Below are 12,287 nucleotides of genomic sequence, written 5' to 3'. Positions count from 1 at the left end.
AGATGAGAGGACAGGAAACACATTGGAAGGTGAGAGATGTGAGGACAGGAAACACATTGGAAGGTGAGAGATTTGAGGACAGGAAACACATTGGAAGGTGAGAGATGTGAGGACAGGAAACACATTGGAAGGTGAGAGATGTGAGGACAGGAAACACATTGGAAGGTGAGAGATGTGAGGACAGGAAACACATTGGAAGGTGAGAGATGTGAGGACAGGAAACACATTGGAAGGTGAGAGATGTGAGGACAGGAAACACATTGGAAGGTGAGAGATGTGAGAGAGAGGACAGGAAACACATTGGAAGGTGAGAGATGAGAGAGAGAGGACAGGAAACACATTGGAAGGTGAGAGATGTGAGAGAGAGGACAGGAAACACATTGGAAGGTGAGAGATGAGAGGACAGGAGACACATTGGAAGGTGAGAGATGAGAGGACAGGAAACACATTGGAAGGTGAGAGATTTGAGAGAGAGGACAGGAAACACATTGGAAGGTGAGAGATGAGAGGACAGGAGACACATTGGAAGGTGAGAGATGAGACGACAGGAAACACATTAGAAGGTGAGAGATGTGTGAGAGAGGACAGGAAACACATTGGAAGGTGAGAGATGTGAGAGACAGGAAACACATTGGAAGGTGAGAGATTTGAGAGAGAGGACAGGAAACACATTGGAAGGTGAGAGATGTGAGGACAGGAAACACATTGGAAGGTGAGAGATGAGAGGACAGGAAACACATTGGAAGGTGAGAGATGTGAGGACAGGAAACACATTGGAAGGTGAGAGATTTGAGGACAGGAAACACATTGGAAGGTGAGAGATGTGAGGACAGGAAACACATTGGAAGGTGAGAGATGTGAGGACAGGAAACACATTGGAAGGTGAGAGATGTGAGGACAGGAAACACATTGGAAGGTGAGAGATGTGAGGACAGGAAACACATTGGAAGGTGAGAGATGTGAGAGAGAGGACAGGAAACACATTGGAAGGTGAGAGATGAGAGAGAGAGGACAGGAAACACATTGGAAGGTGAGAGATGTGAGAGAGAGGACAGGAAACACATTGGAAGGTGAGAGATGAGAGGACAGGAGACACATTGGAAGGTGAGAGATGAGAGGACAGGAAACACATTGGAAGGTGAGAGATTTGAGAGAGAGGACAGGAAACACATTGGAAGGTGAGAGATGAGAGGACAGGAGACACATTGGAAGGTGAGAGATGAGACGACAGGAAACACATTAGAAGGTGAGAGATGTGTGAGAGAGGACAGGAAACACATTGGAAGGTGAGAGATGTGAGGACAGGAAACACATTGGAAGGTGAGAGATGTGAGGACAGGAAACACATTGGAAGGTGAGAGATGTGTGAGAGAGGACAGGAAACACATTGGAAGGTGAGAGATGTGAGAGACAGGAAACACATTGGAAGGTGAGAGATTTGAGAGAGAGGACAGGAAACACATTGGAAGGTGAGAGATGTGAGGACAGGAAACACATTGGAAGGTGAGAGATGTGAGGACAGGAAACACATTGGAAGGTGAGAGATGTGAGGACAGGAAACACATTGGAAGGTGAGAGATGTGAGGACAGGAAACACATTGGAAGGTGAGAGATGTGAGAGAGAGGACAGGAAACACATTGGAAGGTGAGAGATGAGAGAGAGAGGACAGGAAACACATTGGAAGGTGAGAGATGTGAGAGAGAGGACAGGAAACACATTGGAAGGTGAGAGATGAGAGGACAGGAGACACATTGGAAGGTGAGAGATGAGAGGACAGGAAACACATTGGAAGGTGAGAGATTTGAGAGAGAGGACAGGAAACACATTGGAAGGTGAGAGATGAGAGAACAGGAGACACATTGGAAGGTGAGAGATGAGACGACAGGAAACACATTAGAAGGTGAGAGATGTGTGAGAGAGGACAGGAAACACATTGGAAGGTGAGAGATGTGAGAGACAGGAAACACATTGGAAGGTGAGAGATTTGAGAGAGAGGACAGGAAACACATTGGAAGGTGAGAGATGTGAGGACAGGAAACACATTGGAAGGTGAGAGATGAGAGGACAGGAAACACATTGGAAGGTGAGAGATGTGAGGACAGGAAACACATTGGAAGGTGAGAGATTTGAGAGAGAGGACAGGAAACACATTGGAAGGTGAGAGATGTGAGGACAGGAAACACATTGGAAGGTGAGAGATGTGAGAGAGAGGACAGGAAACACATTGGAAGGTGAGAGATGTGAGAGAGAGGACAGGAAACACATTGGAAGGTGAGAGATGTGAGGACAGGAAACACATTGGAAGGTGAGAGATGTGAGAGAGAGGACAGGAAACACATTGGAAGGTGAGAGATGTGAGAGAGAGGACAGGAAACACATTGGAAGGTGAGAAATGTGAGAGACCTTGATTATAAATCAAGTTTTAAAAGCGGTGAGTTTTGGGTCTAATGAGACCTTCATCAGACGACACGTGATCAAACGCTGAATCTTTACACATTGATTAAAACATTTTTCCTCGACCTAGAGATGGGGAACAGAGACGTGTTAGAGATGGGGATGTGGTTTCAATGGCTAGATGGATTACACGGTGCCAGCAACACCGGGCTTTTGGGTTTAATTACCCAGATGGACCATAGAATAAATACAGTCACTGTCAATGTTGACTGTTCCGTCCAACATAAAAGCATCTGCTAAATGACCATATTTGTTACTCTGGACAACTTTGGACGATGTAAGAGGTGTTTATGTTTTATTTCCAACTCAATTCTGCCCACTTGATTAGTGGCAATCTCCTGGATAATTAACTTTGGGCTGGGAGCTAATAGATATCTAGACGGTTCTAAAACCTGGAGTGTCTGTCTGTCTGTCTGTCTGTCTGTCTCTAAATGGCCTGGAGTGTCTGTCTGTCTGTCTGTCTGTCTGTCTGTCTGTCTGTCTGTCTGTCTGTCTGTCTGTCTCTAAATGGCCTGGAGTGTCTGTCTGTCTCTAAATGGCCTGGAGTGTCTGTCTGTCTGTCTGTCTGTCTGTCTGGCTCTAAATGGCCTGGAGTGTCTGTCTGTCTGTCTGTCTGTCTGTCTGTCTGTCTGTCTGTCTGTCTGTCTGTCTGTCTGTCTGTCTGTCTGTCTGTCTGTCTGTCTGTCTGTCTGTCTGTCTGTCTCTAAAGGGCCTGGAGTGTCTGTCTGTCTGTCTGTCTCTAAAGGGCCTGGAGAGTCTGTCTGTCTGTCTCTAAATGGCCTGGAGTGTCTGTCTGTCTGTCTCTAAATGGCCTGGAGTGTCTGTCTGTCTCTAAATGGCCTGGAGTGTCTGTCTGTCTCTAAATGGCCTGGAGTGTCTGTCTGTCTGTCTGTCTGTCTGTCTGTCTGTCTGTCTGTCTGTCTGTCTGTCTGTCTGTCTGTCTGTCTGTCTGTCTGTCTGTCTGTCTGTCTGTCTGTCTGTCTGTCTGTCTGTCTATCTGTCTGTCTGTCTCTAAAGGGCCTGGAGTGTCTGTCTGTCTGTCTGTCTCTAAAGGGCCTGGAGAGTCTGTCTGTCTGTCTCTAAATGGCCTGGAGTGTCTGTCTGTCTGTCTCTAAATGGCCTGGAGTGTCTGTCTGTCTCTAAATGGCCTGGAGTGTCTGTCTGTCTCTAAATGGCCTGGAGTGTCTGTCTGTCTCTAAATGGCCTGGAGTGTCTGTCTGTCTCTAAATGGCCTGGAGTGTCTGTCTGTCTGTCTGTCTGTCTGTCTGTCTGTCTGTCTGTCTGTCTGTCTGTCTGTCTGTCTGTCTGTCTGTCTCTAAATGGCCTGGAGTGTCTGTCTGTCTCTAAAGGGCCTGGGGTGTCTGTCTGTCTGTCTCTAAAGGGCCTGTGATTAGTAGGTAGACAAAAGAGCATGTTTAGAAGGTACCAGGTTAGGATTGGATGTTGCAGGGTACCAGGTTAGGATTTGACTCCAGACCTCACGCTAAACTAATAAACGACTCCAGACCTCACGCTAAACTAATAAACGACTCCAGACCTCACGCTAAACTAATAAACGACTCCAGACCTCACGCTAAACTAATAAACGACTCCAGACCTCACGCTAAACTATTAAACGACTCCAGACCTCACGCTAAACTAATAAACGACTCCAGACCTCACGCTAAACTAATAAACGACTCCAGACCTCACGCCAAACGAATAAACGACTCCAGACCTCGCGCTAAACGAATAAACGACTCCAGACCTCGCGCTAAACTAATAAACGACTCCAGACCTCGCGCTAAACTAATAAACGACTCCAGACCTCGCGCTAAACTAATAAACGACTCCAGACCTCACGCTAAGCGAATAAACGACTCCAGACCTCACGCTAGACTAATAAACGACTCCAGACCTCGCGCTAAACTAATAAACGACTCCAGACCTCACGCTAAACTAATAAACGACTCCAGACCTCACGCCAAACGAATAAACGACTCCAGACCTCACGCCAAACGAATAAACGACTCCAGACCTCACGCCAAACTAATAAACGACTCCAGACCTCACGCTAAACTAATAAACGACTCCAGACCTCACGCCAAACTAATAAACGACTCCAGACCTCACGCCAAACGAATAAACGACTCCAGACCTCGCGCTAAACGAATAAACGACTCCAGACCTCGCGCAAAACTAATAAACGACTCCAGACCTCGCGCTAAACTAATAAACGACTCCAGACCTCGCGCTAAACTAATAAACGACTCCAGACCTCACGCTAAGCGAATAAACGACTCCAGACCTCACGCTAGACTAATAAACGACTCCAGACCTCGCGCTAAACTAATAAACGACTCCAGACCTCGCGCTAAACTAATAAACGACTCCAGACCTCACGCCAAACGAATAAACGACTCCAGACCTCACGCCAAACGAATAAACGACTCCAGACCTCACGCCAAACGAATAAACGACTCCAGACCTCACGCCAAACTAATAAACGACTCCAGACCTCACGCTAAACGAATAAACGACTCCAGACCTCACGCTAAACGAATAAACGACTCCAGACCTCACGCTAAACGAATAAACAACTCCAGACCTCACGCTAAACTAATAAACGACTCCAGACCTCACGCTAAACTAATAAACGACTCCAGACCTCACGCTAAACTAATAAACGACTCCAGACCTCACGCTAAACTAATAAACGACTCCAGACCTCACGCTAAACTAATAAACGATTCAAGACCTCACGCTAAACTAATAAACGACTCCAGACCTCACGCTAAACTAATAAACGACTCCAGACCTCACGCTAAACTAATAAACGACTCCAGACCTCACGCTAAACTAATAAACGACTCCAGACCTCACGCTAAACGAATAAACGACTCCAGACCTCACGCTAAATGAATAAACGACTCCAGACCTCACGCTAAACTAATAAACGACTCCAGATCTCACGCTAAACTAATAAATGACTCCAGACCTCACGCTAAACTAATAAACGACTCCAGACCTCACGCTAAACTAATAAACGACTCCAGACCTCACGCTAAACTAATAAACGACTCCAGACCTCACGCTAAACTAATAAACGACTCCAGACCTCACGCTAAACTAATAAACGACTCCAGACCTCACGCTAAACTAATAAACGACTCCAGACCTCACGCTAAACTAATAAACGACTCCAGACCTCACGCTAAACTAATAAACGACTCCAGACCTCACGCTAAGCTAATAAACGACTCCAGACCTCACGCTAAATGAATAAACGACTCCAGACCTCACGCTAAACTAATAAACGACTCCAGACCTCACGCTAAACGAATAAACGACTCCAGACCTCACGCTAAACTAATAAACGACTCCAGACCTCACGCTAAACTAATAAACGACTCCAGACCTCACGCTAAACTAATAAACGACTCCAGACCTCACGCTAAACTAATAAACGACTCCAGACCTCACGCTAAGCTAATAAACGACTCCAGACCTCACGCTAAATGAATAAACGACTCCAGACCTCACGCCAAACTAATAAACGACTCCAGACCTCACGCCAAACTAATAAACGACTCCAGACCTCACGCTAAACTAATAAACAACTCCAGACCTCACGCTAAACGAATAAACGACTCCAGACCTCACGCTAAACTAATAAACGACTCCAGACCTCACGCTAAACTAATAAACGACTCCAGACCTCACGCTAAGCTAATAAACGACTCCAGACCTCACGCTAAATGAATAAACGACTCCAGACCTCACGCCAAACTAATAAACGACTCCAGACCTCACGCTAAACTAATAAACGACTCCAGACCTCACGCTAAACTAATAAACGACTCCAGACCTCACGCTAAACTAATAAACGACTCCAGACCTCACGCCAAACTAATAAACGACTCCAGACCTCACGCCAAACGAATAAACGACTCCAGACTTACTCCAGTTTCCAGTCTGAGATCCCTGCTCTGCCATTTACTCAGACTGGGAAGGCCCACCGTCAATAAGCCATTCTCTAAGAGGCTTTCCTTTTAAAATCAACCAATTACAAAGCTATTTTAGGTCCACTTCCTTGTTCATAAAGTGAGATAATTGGTTGACTGGAACAATAATAGTAAACTTACCCTACACCGAGACACTACATTAACATAGACTAGAGCTTTGTAAAACCTAGAGCTAATTTACTGTAGAGAGAGACAGGGAGACCCCCTCCAGACTAATACTTTACTCCTCTCCCCAGCGCCGAGTACCAACAAGCACCCAATTCCCCATAGAGCCCTGGTCTAAAGTAGTGCACTATATAGGGAATAGGGTTCTATAGGGCCCCGGTCTAAAGTAGTGCACTATATAGGGAATAGGGTTCTATTTGGGACTCAGCCTATTCCCCTCCACGGGCCAACTAGCTGAATGAACAGAGGACATTTCTCGTCTCTTTCTCCTTTTTGTGAATGTGGCTGTGCATCGTTTTTTACCAGTGGTTCCGCGGCTCCTTCACTGGGTCATCAAGTGACTCGGTCATTGAGGAAATGGCCTTCAGACAGCAGCAGCTGTTAGAAGGAGAATGTTTTCCATTTCTTCATCTGAAATCCCCAAAGTCCCCACCATCGGGATTTGAAAGGGAGAAACAGCGGGAGACTGAGGGAGAGAGAGAGAGAAGAGGAAGGGGGAGAGAGAAACAGAGAGAGGGAAGAGGGAAATGAGGGGGCAGAGGAGAGAGAGGGAGAAGACAGAGGCTTTAGATGGAAAGAGGGTGGAAAGTTTGGAGTGAGGGCCTATATTTAATAATCGTTGCCAGGCAACTAGTGAGCAACAGAGGAGAAAGGGATGGATGGCACTGGGTGACAGACCAATGTATAGTCTGCGTCCCAACTTGACACCCTGTTCCCTACATAGTCAAAAGAAGTGTACTACGTAGGGAATATGGTGCCATTTGGGACGTAAATCTAGAGCAGAGAGCAGTTCACGACACGTGCAAAGGACCGCATCCTCAAATAGACACGTTCTCATCATTAGAACAACAGGCCACAGGAAAGTGAATTAGAGATGAAAAAGTCCGGCTTCAGATGGTAAACCCACGTTGCTGTGAAAGGATGAGAGAATATGGGAGTCCCATAGGGCGGCGTACAATTGGCCCAGCGTCCCCCGGGTTTGGCCGTCATTGTAAATAAGAATTTGTTCTGAACTGACTTGCCTAGTTAAATAAAAGGTTAAATAACAAATAAATAAAACATGTAAGGAGAGAGAGGTTCGACCCTCCGGGTAAGGAGAGAGAGGTTCGACCCTCCGGGTAAGGAGAGAGAGGTTCGACCCTCCAGGTAAGGAGAGACCTATTTGTTTGTATTTAAAATGGTATCATAACAGCTGAGGAAATACTGCATGTTGGGTCGGTACAGTCACAGTGTGACAGTGATGGAATCCAGACTACTGGTTGAGTCTCCCTCCTCTCAAGCTAAGTGGTTGAGAGAGCAGAACACACACACATGGTCGACATGGTAAAACATGATGTGTGTGTGTAGAGTAGAACTATTAGCTAAATGGCTAATAGTTCTACTCTTAATTTCCAACGAGAATTTAATCTAAAACAGGACCTATGACAACATCTTTTACACACAGAACAAACTATATTCTCTTGTATCCTCCCATTGTCACAGGCCCATCCTCCCACTGGACTGAGGGGGTCGTCGTAGGCCCATCCTCCCACTGGACTGAGGGGGTCGTCGTAGGCCCATCCTCCCACTGGACTGAGGGGGTCGTCGTAGGCCCATTCTCCCACTGGACTGAGGGGGTCGTCACAGGCCCATCCTCCTACTGGACTGAGGGGGTCGTCACAGGCCCATCCTCCCACTGGACTGAGGGGGTCGTCATAGGCCCATCCTCCTACTGGACTGAGGGGGTCGTCGTAGGCCCATCCTCCCACTGGACTGAGGGGGTCGTCACAGGCCCATCCTCCCACTGGACTGAGGGGGTCGTCGTAGGCCCATCCTCCCACTGGACTGAGGGGGTCGTCGTAGGCCCATCCTCCCACTGGACTGAGGGGGTCGTCGTAGGCCCATCCTCCCACTGGACTGAGGGGGTCGTCACAGGCCCATCCTCCTACTGGACTGAGGGGGTCGTCACAGGCCCATCCTCCCACTGGACTGAGGGGGTCGTCATAGGCCCATCCTCCTACTGGACTGAGGGGGTCGTCGTAGGCCCATCCTCCCACTGGACTGAGGGGGTCGTCACAGGCCCATCCTCCCACTGGACTGAGGGGGTCGTCGTAGGCCCATCCTCCCACTGGACTGAGGGGGTCGTCGTAGGCCCATCCTCCCACTGGACTGAGGGGGTCGTCACAGGCCCATCCTCCCACTGGACTGAGGGGGTCGTCGTAGGCCCATCCTCCCACTGGACTGAGGGGGTCGTCACAGGCCCATCCTCCTACTGGACTGAGGGGGTCGTCACAGGCCCATCCTCCCACTGGACTGAGGGGGTCGTCATAGGCCCATCCTCCTACTGGACTGAGGGGGTCGTCGTAGGCCCATCCTCCCACTGGACTGAGGGGGTCGTCACAGGCCCATCCTCCCACTGGACTGAGGGGGTCGTCGTAGGCCCATCCTCCCACTGGACTGAGGGGGTCGTCGTAGGCCCATCCTCCCACTGGACTGAGGGGGTCGTCGTAGGCCCATCCTCCCACTGGACTGAGGGGGTCGTCGTAGGCCCATCCTCCCACTGGACTGAGGGGGTCGTCGTAGGCCCATCCTCCCACTGGACTGAGGGGGTCGTCGTAGGCCCATCCTCCCACTGGACTGAGGGGGTCGTCGTAGGCCCATCCTCCTACTGGACTGAGGGGGTCGTCGTAGGCCCATCCTCCTACTGGACTGAGGGGGTCGTCGTAGGCCCATCCTCCCACTGGACTGAGGGGGTCGTCGTAGGCCCATCCTCCCACTGGACTGAGGGGGTCGTCGTAGGCCCATCCTCCCACTGGACTGAGGGGGTCGTCGTAGGCCCATCCTCCCACTGGACTGAGGGGGTCGTCGTAGGCCCATCCTCCCACTGGACTGAGGGGGTCGTCGTAGGCCAATCCTCCCACTGGACTGAGGGGGTCGTCGTAGGCCAATCCTCCCACTGGACTGAGGGGGTCGTCGTAGACCCATCCTCCCACTGGACTGAGGGGGTCGTCATAGGCCCTCTTCCAAGATTTCTCCAGAGTTAGCCATCTCTCTGGCCCGTACCTCTATAGGATCTCCAGAGTTAGCCATCTCTCTGGCCCGTACATCTATAGGATCTCCAGAGTTAGCCATCTCTCTGGCCCGTACATCTATAGGATCTCCAGAGGTAGCCATCTCTCTGGCCCGTACATCTATAGGATCTCCAGAGTTAGCCATCTCTCTGGCCCGTACATCTATAGGATCTCCAGAGTTAGCCATCTCTCTGGCCCGTACATCTATAGGATCTCCAGAGTTAGCCATCTCTCTGGCCCGTACCTCTATAGGATCTCCAGAGTTAGCCATCTCTCTGGCCCGTACATCTATAGGATCTCCAGAGTTAGCCATCTCTCTGGCCCGTACATCTATAGGATCTCCAGAGTTAGCCATCTCTCTGGCCCGTACATCTATAGGATCTCCAGAGGTAGCCATCTCTCTGGCCCGTACATCTATAGGATCTCCAGAGTTAGCCATCTCTCTGGCCCGTACATCTATAGGATCTCCAGAGTTAGCCATCTCTCTGGCCCGTACCTCTATAGGATCTCCAGAGTTAGCCATCTCTCTGGCCCGTACCTCTATAGGATCTCCAGAGTTAGCCATCTCTCTGGCCCGTACTTCTATAGGATCTCCAGAGTTAGCCATCTCTCTGGCCCGTACATCTATAGGATCTCCAGAGTTAGCCATCTCTCTGGCCCGTACATCTATAGGATCTCCAGAGTTAGCCATCTCTCTGGCCCATACATCTATAGGATCTCCAGAGTTAGCCATCTCTCTGGCCCGTACATCTATAGGATCTCCAGAGTTAGCCATCTCTCTGGCCCGTACATCTATAGGATCTCCAGAGTTAGCCATCTCTCTGGCCCGTACATCTATAGGATCTCCAGAGTTAGCCATCTCTCTGGCCCGTACCTCTATAGGATCTCCAGAGTTAGCCATCTCTCTGGCCCGTACCTCTATAGGATCTCCAGAGTTAGCCATCTCTCTGGCCCGTACTTCTATAGGATCTCCAGAGTTAGCCATCTCTCTGGCCCGTACATCTATAGGATCTCCAGAGTTAGCCATCTCTCTGGCCCGTACATCTATAGGATCTCCAGAGTTAGCCATCTCTCTGGCCCATACATCTATAGGATCTCCAGAGTTAGCCATCTCTCTGGCCCGTACATCTATAGGATCTCCAGAGTTAGCCATCTCTCTGGCCCGTACATCTATAGGATCTCCAGAGTTAGCCATCTCTCTGGCCCGTACCTCTATAGGATCTCCAGAGTTAGCCATCTCTCTGGCCCGTACATCTATAGGATCTCCAGAGTTAGCCATCTCTCTGGCCCGTACATCTATAGGATCTCCAGAGTTAGCCATCTCTCTGGCCCGTATATCTATAGGATCTCCAGAGGTAGCCATCTCTCTGGCCCGTACATCTATAGGATCTCCAGAGTTAGCCATCTCTCTGGCCCGTACATCTATAGGATCTCCAGAGTTAGCCATCTCTCTGGCCCGTACCTCTATAGGATCTCCAGAGTTAGCCATCTCTCTGGCCCGTACCTCTATAGGATCTCCAGAGTTAGCCATCTCTCTGGCCCGTACTTCTATAGGATCTCCAGAGTTAGCCATCTCTCTGGCCCGTACATCTATAGGATCTCCAGAGTTAGCCATCTCTCTGGCCCGTACATCTATAGGATCTCCAGAGTTAGCCATCTCTCTGGCCCGTACATCTATAGGATCTCCAGAGTTAGCCATCTCTCTGGCCCGTACATCTATAGGATCTCCAGAGTTAGCCATCTCTCTGGCCCGTACATCTATAGGATCTCCAGAGTTAGCCATCTCTCTGGCCCGTACCTCTATAGGATCTCCAGAGTTAGCCATCTCTCTGGCCCGTACATCTATAGGATCTCCAGAGTTAGCCATCTCTCTGGCCCGTACATCTATAGGATCTCCAGAGTTAGCCATCTCTCTGGCCCGTATATCTATAGGATCTCCAGAGGTAGCCATCTCTCTGGCCCGTACATCTATAGGATCTCCAGAGTTAGCCATCTCTCTGGCCCGTACATCTATAGGATCTCCAGAGTTAGCCGATCTCTCTGGCCCGTACCTCTATAGGATCTCCAGAGTTAGCCATCTCTCTGGCCCGTACCTCTATAGGATCTCCAGAGTTAGCCATCTCTCTGGCCCGTACTTCTATAGGATCTCCAGAGTTAGCCATCTCTCTGGCCCGTACATCTATAGGATCTCCAGAGTTAGCCATCTCTCTGGCCCGTACATCTATAGGATCTCCAGAGTTAGCCATCTCTCTGGCCCGTACATCTATAGGATCTCCAGAGTTAGCCGATCTCCTCATGGCCACGTACATCTATAGGATCTCCAGAGTTAGCCATCTCTCTGGCCCGTACCTCTATAGGATCTCCAGAGTTAGCCATCTCTCTGGCCCATACCTCTATAGGATCTCCAGAGTTAGCCATCTCTCTGGCCCGTACATCTATAGGATCTCCAGAGTTAGCCATCTCTCTGGCCCGTACTTCTATAGGATCTCCAGAGTTAGCCATCTCTCTGGCCCGTACATCTATAGGATCTCCAGAGTTAGCCATCTCTCTGGCCCGTACATCTATAGGATCTCCAGAGTTAGCCATCTCTCTGGCCCGTACCTCTATAGGATC

General features: G+C 49.5%; 1 protein-coding gene across 2 annotated transcripts in view; it reads right to left on the bottom strand.

Annotated features, from left to right (window-relative positions):
- LOC139584154 (protein phosphatase 1 regulatory subunit 12A-like) overlaps positions 1 to 12,287 on the bottom strand; it is a 78,208-nt gene that overhangs the window by 58,868 nt on the left and 7,053 nt on the right. Inside the window, exon 2 of one of the 2 annotated variants that reach the window (XM_071415676.1) lies at positions 6,928 to 7,090. The exons of the other annotated variant lie outside the window; for it this stretch is intronic. The gene's annotated coding sequence lies outside the window, so the exon portion shown is untranslated. The remainder of the gene's footprint in view (positions 1 to 6,927; positions 7,091 to 12,287) is intronic. 2 annotated transcript variants of the gene reach the window in all.

Source organism: Salvelinus alpinus, chromosome 9 (genome assembly GCF_045679555.1).
Source record: "Salvelinus alpinus chromosome 9, SLU_Salpinus.1, whole genome shotgun sequence".
NCBI lineage: Eukaryota > Metazoa > Chordata > Actinopteri > Salmoniformes > Salmonidae > Salvelinus > Salvelinus alpinus.
The sequence above is the reverse complement of the archived record's forward strand: the minus strand, read 5'-3'. Positions and strand labels throughout refer to the sequence as shown.